The sequence below is a fragment of the Nipponia nippon genome, unplaced genomic scaffold (genome assembly GCF_047370975.1).
Source record: "Nipponia nippon isolate SJK-2023a ecotype South Korea unplaced genomic scaffold, ASM4737097v1 scaffold_6, whole genome shotgun sequence".
Taxonomy (NCBI): Eukaryota; Metazoa; Chordata; class Aves; order Pelecaniformes; family Threskiornithidae; genus Nipponia; species Nipponia nippon.
Genome location: NW_028262380.1, coordinates 75,371,817 through 75,384,679, shown reverse-complemented (window position 1 = coordinate 75,384,679; position 12,863 = coordinate 75,371,817). Strand labels below are relative to the sequence as shown.

The 12,863-nt window shown below is 37.8% G+C and overlaps 1 long non-coding RNA gene across 1 annotated transcript in view; it reads right to left on the bottom strand.

The window, feature by feature from the left end:
- Nucleotides 1-12,863, bottom strand: part of LOC148051577 (uncharacterized) — a 63,383-nt gene that overhangs the window by 23,158 nt on the left and 27,362 nt on the right. The window contains exons 8-10 of the long non-coding RNA XR_015700073.1: nt 3,777-3,915; nt 3,399-3,514; nt 1,694-1,809 (exon numbers count right to left, since the gene is read on the bottom strand). This is a non-coding gene — a long non-coding RNA (uncharacterized LOC148051577). The remainder of the gene's footprint in view (nt 1-1,693; nt 1,810-3,398; nt 3,515-3,776; nt 3,916-12,863) is intronic.

Genomic DNA, 12,863 nt, shown 5'->3' with positions numbered 1-12,863 from the left:
AAAGATCAGTGTTACATTTGTTTTACTCCAAGTTTTACCCCCCCTCCCAATTTTGATTTTACTTCTTAGAAGTAAATTAAAATAATTTTAATTATAACTATAATTTATATTTAACTATAATTTAATTATAGTTATAATATTTAATTATAAATGTTGATTATATAATCAACATTTCCTGGTGGTCTTCTAGAAAATGGGTATCTTTTCATCATCCAAAATGAAAAAGCTTATTATTGAAAAATAGCTTATTATTTTAATTATATTTTGAGTGCCTTTCCCCCATGTCCATTCTGATTTTTAGGTGGCATTTTTATTGTTCCTCTTTTCTACAAATTAGAGCAAGTGCTTTAGCAGCACAATCAACTACACATATTATGGAAAGTGGCCTGGAATACTGCCAATTCGATACTTCATTACAAAAGCAAAAAGACTTCTACAAATACTTACTCCTCATGAAATTTGCAAATTAAACCCACATCAGCCTTTTAATACTAGATCCTATTTATTTTTCAATGTAACTTGTTTAAGCTGAATATGGGCTGCATTTTGGCACTATTTTTCTATTTTGTTTCATTGCATCACGTATGTCACAATTAATCATCCAAAGCTATGAAATGGTCAAAGAGAGATTACTGAAGGTTTTAAACAGTGGCTTCTAATACTGAGACAAGTCAAACTTCCTTGTAAAACACTACATTCAGTGAAGAATTGCATGGGAGAAACTCCAGCAGTCAAAAAACTATAATGGAAATGCACCACTCTCTTTTTGAGTTAATCTCTCTAACTACCATGTCCAGCACTATGTGTACACTGCCGTGGATTAGATAGGACTCCGCCTGCTCCTCACATAACGGAATCATTAGACATTTTTCAGGCTAGAAATGTGATTATACATAATTTCTTCTTTTTCATATGTGTACCTTCATTTTTTTTCTCATGTTAAAAATGTATAAGGCAAGATCAAATTTGTAATAGTGTTCTTCAAAGAAAATATGTCATTGCCTTAACTTTGCCCACCAAGACAACTGTGCTGTCCCACAAAGATCTTCCTAATTAACTCCCTTTTAGGCTGACAATTACAGCCTGGCTATTTCCTGAAGATAATTGATCATAGCACAAAATCTTCATTAAGCACTATAAGAGTTCTTCAAATTTGCATGGGAAATGTCTGCCAGCTGCAAGGCTCAGGTAATTGCACTATTATCTGCCAAAAGTAGACAAAACACAGCTTTATTTCTCAGTTAAATCCATATTACCCTCTTAAAAACAGGCTGTATTCAGAGTCACACACATGCAGCACTCTCTGTAGTGCTCTCTCCAGCAGTTCACTGAAGTACAAAAATTGGAGTAGAGACTTATTACTAGAAATAATACTGTACAAGTCCTTTTGTGAAAGTAAATGTGTATATAAAATCCCAGATTATCTTTCCCACTACTCAACGCTTACTATATTACAATGGATTTTCACCTTCACCATTATCAAAACTAATTTCTTACAAAAATGCAGATATTACAGATATTGCAAAGAGACCACTAGTATATTAGGTTTGGTTTTTTTGTTTTAATGATCGTATTTTCTTCATCTTGCATGTATTCTAATAATTAATGTATGTTCAAAGATATTACTTCAAATTTTTACTTGGTTGCCACTGATCTAAATCACTATTTGTATTTATTTTTGAAAGCTGCTTACAAGTTTTTAATCCTCAGAAATCCTCTTGACAGCAATGATGTGACGGAGGCACCCATAAGGATCTCTGTCTTCCACAAAGCAATTAGTTACTCAACTTGGAGAAGGATTTTCTTATTCTATTAAAGAAGAAAGAAAATAGAAACCAAAAGCGATCAGTATACCATGGCCCAGTGGGCTAGTGCTGTTTACATAGCTTAATAAAATTCAAATCCATAATGTATCAGCATCTCTTTTTTCTTTTACCCTGAGGTAGCTCAGTTCCATTGAGGCTGAGGGAATCATCCTTGATGTGCATCACTGTCACAACAGTGCTGCTCTCACCCTGCATTATGCGTGAAATACAATTTTTTCTCAATCTCTTCAAACACTTCACAATCATTAACTCTGTTTTCTACTCAAATAACTCTCTGCAAGAAAGTTTGAAAGTGCCAGGGGTCAGATTTTCAGGTAGTACAAACGAAAGCAGATCTGCTGAAGCGTCAGGGAGCCACATCTGCTTACACAACTGAAGATGTGCCTTCTTCGTGGCTCCTCTCATTTTCCCGACACACTCTCTGTCACTTGAATTGTGAAAGCATCTCAAGTCTCAAAAAGATATCATGCTTTTACTTAGCACATTCAAGTTATACTCAAGATCTAGCTCAAATACTATTTTGCCTTTAGACAACCTTGCCAGACAGACGTTTTGGCGGTTATTACAAAAGGCATTAGTTATCAGAAATCTGTGTGGTTTTCTGTTTCCTAAACTAGATATTTATAATCTGTGAGCAGTTGACTCTGCATCGTTAATTCATGCCCTGCTTGTTTCTTGCATTTGTTACTGTGATCTTTCTTAACTGTTCTTCCAATTCTGTATTTTTATTTGGGAAGATTACTAAACTAGTAATCTAGTCGAGGTTTGTTTTATTTCCATTCTATATACACTTTCTTCTGCTGTTTAAATACAGACGCATTCTTGGGAAAAAAAGTTGTAGGGGTTTTAACCTTACAATACCTAGCTTATGGAAGTCAGTGATGGTTGATAACCAGTCCTTCAAACAATTAGTTCCCCTTTGCCCCCCCACAACTATTAGAAAAAAACCTTACCACTTTATAAATTTAACTAAAGCTCATTTTACTGCTGAACAGCTGGTTTAGAATGTAACTTTTTTACAAAGTGAATGGTGATTTATGTTATTTAGCATTAAATAATGAGCTTATGTCACATCAAATGCATGGATTAAAAACCTGAGTACAAGGAACTCATTTAACGTGCAAGAAATCTTGGAAATCATACTAAGGTGAAGTATGCTTGTTTCTAGTTGAGAAGGCTTCAAATACAAAGTGATATTCTAACTTTTAGAAAGCTCTTATCTTAGCATCTAATAATTACAATAAGCAGCATGCTATATATTCAAAGAATGTAAACTTTAAACTGCAGCTACAAATATTTACTATAGATTAGATATATAAGGAGATTGATCTAGACACTTTTTTACAAATTCCTCCGTTCGTATAGCCAGTAATAACACAGGGCACAAGCATATTTCCACAAGTAATGTCACAGTTGCGGTCACTGCTTCTTCACTACTGTAACACAGTATTTTCTTATTGATACCACATACTCGTATATAATACAGCCTAGCAAGTGAGAGCTGCAACTTTTCTTGACCATATCTTTATGCTAGCGTACAACGTCAGTAAGTACACATAGGGTGATTCTCACCTCAGTTTTACTGTGCTTTGAGGGGAATAACTCACAGTACCATTACGTTAGTACATCAAGGTGACTTGCTGAGGCAGAGAAGTAGAAGGATGCCCATAGCAGTTTGAGAACTGTGCCTATGAAACAGAAACAGAAATGATAACAGGGACCACGGATAAATGAGGGGAGAGCAGGAAGACGGTACACCAGCTAGCAGAGTTGGCAGGGCGCTCGGAGTGTGGCGCTCTATCATATAAAGCATGACACCCACCATCTTGTTTCCTGAATTCCTGTGACAGGATAAGGCTCTAGAAGTAAACACACTGTGTTCAGTTGGCCTATGTGCCCTGCCATCTTGGATCAATGATTACTCAAGTCAGGGACCTTGTGCAGACTCACCACAGCTCCCTTCTGACCCAGGTTTTCTCCTCAGGGATCCGGACCGTTGTGAAGGGTGCCATGAAGGGCTGGGTGTGGTCTTATCCTGACCCAGGTCTGGGATGTGCACCGACAGCCTAGGTCTCTGCTGGGCTTGTCACTAATGAACAAAAGATGAAGGAAATGAAGGAAAGCAGCCTGGGTACCACAGGTTAGACATAACCTCTTTGGAACAACGCACAGGGCTGTTACTTCAAAAGGTACTACACTGGCCCTACTGGTGACATACCCAAATATCCTAATGTTCGTAACACACAGAAGGAATTATTGAGAGCTCATTTACCCTGACTTTCATGACTTCCCACCTTTCCTGGCACCCTTTGCTTCCATCGATAAGCTTCAGCTGTAGTGAAATAAAAGCTTCAAGCTCAAGAAAAATGATACTCTTCTTGCAAGCTCTATTGCCCAAGTATGAACTGTAGTAAAACAGGAAAGGGGAAGACAGGAGCAGGAAAATTTATACAGTATTGTAGAAATTCTCTTATTAATAGGATTGTCCTTGCCAAATGACACTACCCCGCCCTTTCCAAAAGCTGTTTACAGCCATTTTCAAAGGTACTTAATGGATTTCTTTATCATGTCTACAATTACACTGCTCTTGCTAAATGGAAAGTTTGATTTTAAACATTTCCTTCTTTCATTTAGTGGAATGTTTCATTTGTATAACCCAACTGCTTCTGTTCCTTGGAAAGTATCCTGTCAGTTTTTTAATTTAATGTCTCTAGGTTTCACCAGATCTTAGCTGAGACAAAAACTTGCAGCTGCATTTGAAAGTAAGAAAGAAAAAGTAAAAGCCAATATACTCTGAAATAATTGTGATACAGAGGTGTTTGGTCTTGTTCCTAGATTCTGTTCAAGACATTGACACATGGATTGCCATATCATGACACAGACCTGCTCAGAGAAATTTTCATCACTAGCAGCCAAAAACAACAAATAATGGACCACTCTGTGGCTTTCGTTATGTCTGATCTCACACCCTGACAATTCAAATCAAACCAAAAATTAGACCCACAGGCCATCAGGGATTCTTGGGCATATATAAAAGGTTCACAAAGATTTATCCAGAGATAAAGAGCTCATCATGCAAATAGATAAGTTTTTTTTATTTTGCACCATTCATTCTTGTACACATGAGAAAGCACAGAAATGAGTGCCCCTGCCTCTGTGTTTAAGGACAGGTTTATCTTTCTGACTGCTTCTAGTTCTAGACTTTTTTAGGGAAGTTTTAGGGGAAGGCAGGATGGGAAGAAGAACCTCCAATGGCAGGTTAATCCCTTTTTAAAATGTTTTCTGAGTGAAGACAATACAGCTTCAAAAAGGTGCCTGGCTCTTGCCTTCGAGTAAAGAGTAAGCTTTGATAAATACCTGAAACAAAATATCCCAGTTTAGGTGGTTAAAAATATGTGAAATGCACAACTAACTAAAGCAATCCTATGGCTCTCTACTTGTAGGATAAGATTCATCCTTATGAAGAAAACATAGCTCTTAAATCCCATTTACACCCTAATGTTTGAGGATTTAGTAAGGGCTGCATTTCCTGGGTGCTATTTTTTTTTTATGCTACAACCTCACACTACACCATTTCTTATATTGTGATAGAGAAATAACTGCTCAACAAAGTTTTCCAGTAGAATTTATAGAACAGAGAGATACTTTGACATTAAACGTAAGGTTCCTTTTACCAACGGAATAATGACTATTCCATAAATGATTTCAGTCCAATTGCAGTGCAACAGTTTTACTCCACGGCTGATCCAGCGGGACATACTTCTTTAAAAACCCCAGTAAAGCTTTTTATCTTGCATTCTAAAAATACACTGACTGCTTTCATAGACCGGAAAACAAAAGTACTCCCTTCAAATTCCAACCACAATTTAGAAGGGTGCAAAAGAGCAAAATGGAGTCCCATTTAGAAAAAACACATATCTTTGAAGTCTGTGAAGAATTTCCTTCTTTTTAGAGATTTTAAATGCAGTGCCAGCAGTCATCCCTTGTACAGCTACTTCTCTGAAGTAGCTCCAGTTCCAGTAGATGTAACTTCCTCCATATATCTCTGCTTGAAAAGCCTGATGAGGCCGTCGCCAGAAAACCTCAAGAGCCAAGGGTCCAGATCCTCAAAGATCGATCAGAGGGAGTAAGACATCTTTATTGGAATTGGGTGTTTTTGCAAATCTGTGTCTAAATTGTTTATCATTTATAGTAACCACTTCTTTTGAAAATGTCAAAGAAATTGTAAAGGAAAACCATCACACTGATTTGAAAACTGCCTATTTGGAGTCACCTTTTACTTCACTCAATGCTCATGTTATGCAAAAACCTTCGTGGACCACAACTAAAATAGTCTATTAAATCAGGTTCGGTGATTTGCAATGTTTTTAGCATGGATCCATTCATCAAGTAAAGTTTTCAGGTTTAAATTCTTATATTTGAGCACAAGGCTAAATTTCTCAACTTTGGTAGCTGGTCATGGCATCAAGCAGGTAGAAGACAGGTGGAATTAATTCAGCTCAGGAGTTAATACATCCTATACATAAATATGCCTGGAGAGGAGAGAGGAACTCAATTGCAGTTGTACAAGAGAAAATTCTGTCCCAGCCTGCCACCACCTTATATCTTGCTTACCTACACTGAATTGTTTCCTATGGACGAGGTTCCACATCCAACTCACCATCACTTGGCACTTGAAGAGCATGCTAGTTTTAAATCACCACTGAAGTTTTGAATTGAATTTTGGCACCTCCAGCAATGACAGCAATATTGATTTCTAAACAATTTAAATTCCACCGTACTAAAGCATACAGTTAAAAAACCTCAGCAGACAGTCAAAAAAATAGAGGGCTGTACTGGTGGCAGGCATGTTTCTTGCCATGCTTCCTTTACAGGTTATTACAGAGGAGCGTAGAAAAGACTACTACAATGTCTCCCACCGTCTCAAGGGAACAAGCCTCTCCAGGAGCAGCTGCAACAGACCAAAAAACTAACAGAAGCCTCTGAAACACACCCCCGATTCCCATCCTTTTCATAAGGGCTAAAAAGACAACTCCTGTCTCCCACCCTTTTAATTTACAAGTTAATTTCAGGGAAAAAAAGAATTCTGAAGGGCATTCCCATCTGCCTTGTGTAATTTAATTTTCACTTCAGATGTAAAGAACCTATGGCCAAACTCCACACTTGTTTATACAGAAGTATATTACCATGTTTACTCAGTTATAACTAAATCACAGTTTTCTGCCACAGCATTCTGTTTACTTGACTCACTTGGCTCCCTTTATAGTGCCTTTAGTGACACATCCAAATGTTTTGTGGTTGGTAGCTGTTGTCTCCTAATCTTTAGCTCAGCTCAATCTCTGGTGTTTTCCAGGCTTGGATAGAGGACAGAAAATAAAATAACTTTTTTCTCATTCTCATTGACATTTTTCCTCATTTTTCTTTACTGAAGGCTCTTTTCAACAGAGGTTTTCGGTTTTCCACTTTTAATGACTGAGTTTTCAAACTCTGAATTTTAATTGCTCTTCTCCGTGGCCTGAGATATTTCTCGTCATTTACACGTGCTTAGGAAAAAGGTTTCTAGTGATAAAGACTTTAAAGAAATGACTAATTTATTTGATGTCTGATGTAGTAAAATTGCTGTAAAAAGAAACGAGTAACTTTTTTCCCCTCGTTTTGCTTCACCTCCTTTGCTTTCCATTTTAGAAGGGAAAGACAGCTAGAGACGAGGGAGCAACACTGAAAGAAAAACATGATGAAGAACGCTTTCGGAAGATGGTCTGCGAGACAGACCCCCAAGTAGTTTGAACAGCTCTGGTCACTTGTACTCATACAACCAAGAAGAAAGGAAGAATTTATCAAGCCGACACTAGCCTCCTTGCTCTGAGTGCAGAGACCTATCAATTTCTGTCTCTTGGCTAGTCTTTGTAATAAATATAGGCTTGGTGTGTAATGAAAACCAGCTGAGTGTTTCTCAAGGTACAGATACTTTCTTTTCTTCTGATTCCAGCTAAGATTGTTCTTACTCTTCATAATCTCTCACAGCTGCCAAAAATCCATCTTATCGTTGCATGAGGTGAAGTTTCCATTAACAGCTATTATGGTAGCAGAGGTCAGGCGACCAGTGTCAAATGAGCTGCTAAAGAGAAACACTGAGCTAGAAAATGCTGTACTAGGGAGAAAACCTCAACTGAGGTGTGTTTTATTATTAATTTGAATAGGTTTTATGTGCAGATGTGGCTGGGCTGTGCTGCTGACAGACTGGTTTCTGATGTCCTGGAAAAAGAAAGGGAAATTTGGGGTGTGGAGGAAGTGGGAATATACATACACTTGGCTGATTGAAGAGGAATTTTAATAGTTTTGATGATGCTCAATTTTCAGTACGTCAGCCAACCAGACCGGCTGCCCCTTCAGGTTGGAGGGCTCTAATGAAGGAAGCTCTGACCCTAAACACCATTTGCAATTTCAACACTCACATCGCTGCAGACGAGGTTCCTGACTCCCAGTCATCGCAGAGGAATAAAATAAAAGCAATAATAATAATAGTCCTTAGTTTCCCATCACTTAATGGAGAACGAGAAGCTTCTCCCCAAACGAAACAACTCTATCTCAAACATTTTCATTTTTAAAGGATCTTCCTCCAGTAAAAGCATCTGGATTGAACACATTCTTTGTTGACAGCAAATTATAGTATTTTAATACCCTTCTAGTATGATGATGGCATAATTTTCTTTTGGAATTACCTACCTGGAGGTGCATATTACCTGGAAGACATTTGGAATACTAACACTATGTATGTGTCTTTATAACTGTCTATATGATAAGTGTACCAAAGCTATAATCATATAGGCGTATGTGCTGCGCAGGTGCCAAATGTTAATTGTCAGTGTGCTACACTCTGAACAAAGACAGAAGTAAGCAGATCAAAAAATAAAGTTCAATAAATTTAGGACTTGTTTTACAAAACCCCTCAATTCTAAAAGAGTGAAATAAGGAATTATTTGGAAAACCATTACAAAAATATTGACTATCATGATATATTTTAAAAATTACTTTCGATGTTTGAAAACATAAAGGAATTCAATATTTGCAGAAAATACTGGCTATTTTTCAAAGTATCATGACATTATTCTTTCTACAATATTGCAGACCCTCTATGTATTCCAGCATGCAAAGATTCCTATAAGCCTCTTATCACCCATGCTCAAGGCCCTTAAATGTACAGCTACAGACAAAACAGATCCTGAGTTGGCAAACTCTCCTCAGGATTAAGGGACAGAGCACAGAGAAAGCTACAACTTGCCTTTAACTTTCTTCTTCATTGTGTGGATAGAACAAAGGTGTGGGCACTTTGCTTAACAGTAATTTACACTATAAGCATTGTGCATAGGCACAATGTAGAATGTGGAGTTATTTCCCTCCTGGACTGTAATTCTAAATATGCCCTCTACCAAACAATGCCAAAACTATCAGACACCAACACTATTGCAATATCTTAGCAACACCCTGCTGAACCGAGGGCACCCTTCCTCTACCAGAAAGCCACCTTGCAAGTTTATGGGTCAGGCTCTAGAGAGAATGGAACGTCTTTTGTCAACTACTAGCACGGAAAACAGTCTCCCACACAGAGACTCTGCACTGAATTTAGCCCCATGTTGTGCGGCTTAAAAAATCCCTACTATATTTAAACCATTACGAATCTTTTACAAAATTACTCACAAGGAAACACATCAAAACCCATCTTTGCTGATTGCATCTACACTTCTGGCAGTAAACTGGAGCAAATCCAGTACCAGTACCCAAGACTCTACCACCAGGACTCAGAGAGCAGCTTATGCTCAGGAGCTGATATTCAGGTGCTCTGTGGCAATGCCATCACCACAGCCACCCTGACCCCAGCATTCCACAGACGCTGGCAGAGAAGGAGCACTGCAGGCTCTAGAGGATAACTGGGAAGTTAAGGGCATATCCGTAATATCTTCCCGGAGCCCCACAAACCTAACTCTTATTCTGCACCTTCTACAATGAGGAAACTCTGAAATAACATAGCAGCAGAAGATCCAGTATTAAGTAGCTTTTTCTACCCTCCTCCCACAGAGGGTACTATGCTGCAAGCAGAGGTGGACATTTCAGTGATGAAGACAAATCATCTCTGAAGTAGTCTGCAGCCACTCCTTTGTTAGCACAGAGATATACTGTCTTCCTTAGTGCTAACACTTCAAGAAAGGCATTAAGTCATAGATCTGATTCAAAAGCATGTTGATTAAAAAATCCACTATCTTTTCAATGGATTAATGAAAATGTTTTTCATTTGTCTCAACTACACATAACCTTGTTTTACAGAACGCATGGTTGACCTATAGACACCAAAGTGGGTTTGTTTGTTGTTTTGGGGTTTTTTTCCTAACTGGGAGAAGATTTACATTATGTCAGGTTTCCTGATGGAAATCTGGTCTCTTTCAAAGTATGCTGATAATAGGAATACCAGATTAATGAGCATCTCAGTTGAATTAATGGAAACAAGGCATGAAAGTGAAAATGTACAGTACTGAACACAAGTAAAGAAAAGGAGATATACTCTGCTATTTAGAATTGCACTTTGAGTATCTGTGAGTGAGCAACAGATCACTAAGAACATTTTTCAAGATTTTTTTTTACATTAAATCCAATCTTTTGTAACCTGTGTTCTGCTCCTTAATGCTGGTGTCCTCCTTAAATGTAAGACTAAAATTACACAAGGATAAAACATCAGCACTTCTACTGTCCTCTCAAAATTACAAGCGAAAAAGTAGTATGTATGCATGCATCTCTGACAAAATAGTTTTCAAGGCTCCTGTAATTTAGCACATTTCTGTCATCCAAGTAAAAATGGGAAGCCAAACCCAGCCTGAAGGCAGAACAAGATGAGACAAGAATGCTTTTACCAGGGTTGGCTAAGGAAGGCTGCCTTTGCCAGCCAGTTGCAGCTTCCTTTAGCGCTGGCAGTCTTATAAGTTGCCCTTTACGTTTTATAAACATGAAACTTAAAATACATTTTCAGAGTTGCAATCATGTACTACGTACGGATAGAGTGCATTTGGCCGAGTTGCACTCTCTTCTCACTGTCTCACTCTCCCCCTCGCTCTCTTCTTCATAAGGAAGGGACGATTTTACCACCCTGCTTGCAAATAGATGCAGAGAAAGATTTAGAAAATGGCATCCAAGGTGGACAGCACCCTTGAGAGACTGTCATATGAAACAGTGATGGAAGATATCAAACAGCAACAATACAAGTATGATAAATTTGAGACAGTAACTGAAATTAAAAAATTAGGGAAAACCAAACTAAAAAACAGTTCCACCATCAAGATGTAATTGTAGACATTAGTGTTACAGGAAGCTGTGGAGATAAAAACTGAAAATAAAAACTTATGCAAGATACATGAACATCAAAAATATAGAGTTGAAATTCATGTTAAAAATGTTTGGCTTTTATCAGCATCACACTTGATGTAACTCATAATTCTTTTGCTTACTTAGTATTCCACATTTCTTTGTGGACTACCACCAAACACCAGCAGCTGCAGATGACAGACTTTGGGTCTGATTTAGTGTGGCAGCTCCTATATTACCTCTAGTTTCTCTCTTCCTCACAGTATGAATCCATCACATTCATATGCACCAGAGCAGAAATAACAGTATTTCCAGTTAAAACTGTTACACAAATTAAGTTCTGCTTTGTTGGTTACTATTATGTCAGGAAATATGCTTTTTTCTGAGAATTTTTTATAAAAGTAAGATGTTTCCATCCATGTTTCTTAGCCAAACTTTTTATTTCATTAAAAATTAAAAGCATGACATTTGTTGAAAAAAATTTTTAATTGAAGAAATACTACCACAGTTGTGGTACAGATGCCTTATCACCATATTATGCTCTCTAGATTAGGGTCCTTGACCAAGCAACCTCTCTTTTGATGCCTTACAATCCCTTCTCTTGTTGAACCACCTGGTGCTTCATGAGAGATGGCTGGGCCCTGGCCCGCAGGGGAACAGGGGTGTATGAAACATCCAATTGTAGTTTTCATTAGTCATCATATCCACACTTCCAGACAGATTTTTCATTGGGGTACCTTTGGGTTTCTCTCCATAGATAATTGAATTTCCAAGTAAAACATGAAATGCACAGTTTTACATTAAAAAAAAACAGCTTTGATATATAATTTTCAACCTGTCCTACTCATTATTATACACTTAGTATTTCCATGTGTGCTGAGGAGATGATATTATACCTGGGTTAATCACACATACACTGAAATACATAACTGCATCTTGAGCATCTGCAAGATAGTTCTGACAGGCCTGGCAAATAACCTGGGAGCTGTACCAGACCTTGTTTCCAAGTTTAGTAACTGGAAAATGAAAGCATCTGATGCATCAGGGCAGTAGAGCAAAACAGTATGTACTGACAGGGGCTGAACTGGTTTTATTCTTTATGTAAGTAGAAGGTTGCATGGCTTATTTTTTTGTCAGTGAGCCAGAAGTTCATAGGTAGTGGGGCTAAGTCGATCCAGAGGTTACTGGAAGGGAATTTCACTCCCACTGCAGCATGTCCTCTCAGCACAATGCTGGCTCCTTCTAGCATCTACTTTCTTCTCCTCTCCACCTCCTCTATGCTTTTCATTATTACTGCTACATTCAATAAGGTAGCAACATATGTGTTATTTTTTCCCAGTCCAGCAACAGTAAGTGTTAAGTAGACGATAGTTCCAAAATGCAACGTGTATATCATATTTTGTGACTAACACAATCTCCCAATCAGGACATTTTGATCTTCCAGTTATAGCTAGGGACTTTTTCAGGAAATGATCTTTTTACATGCTCTCATAAACTCTCAGAATGTCTGGTTTTGTTTCACTCTCTCTGCTAAAGAACACCAATAGTTTCTCTTTGGTTTTCCAGTGTATGTTTATTGAGCTGATAAAGACTGCAAGATGTATTGAAAGAAACACGGTCTATTTTATTTTTATTTTGGCAGTGATAAGAGAGCGGAATCCATTTTAAAACCAGGAGAAAAATAAT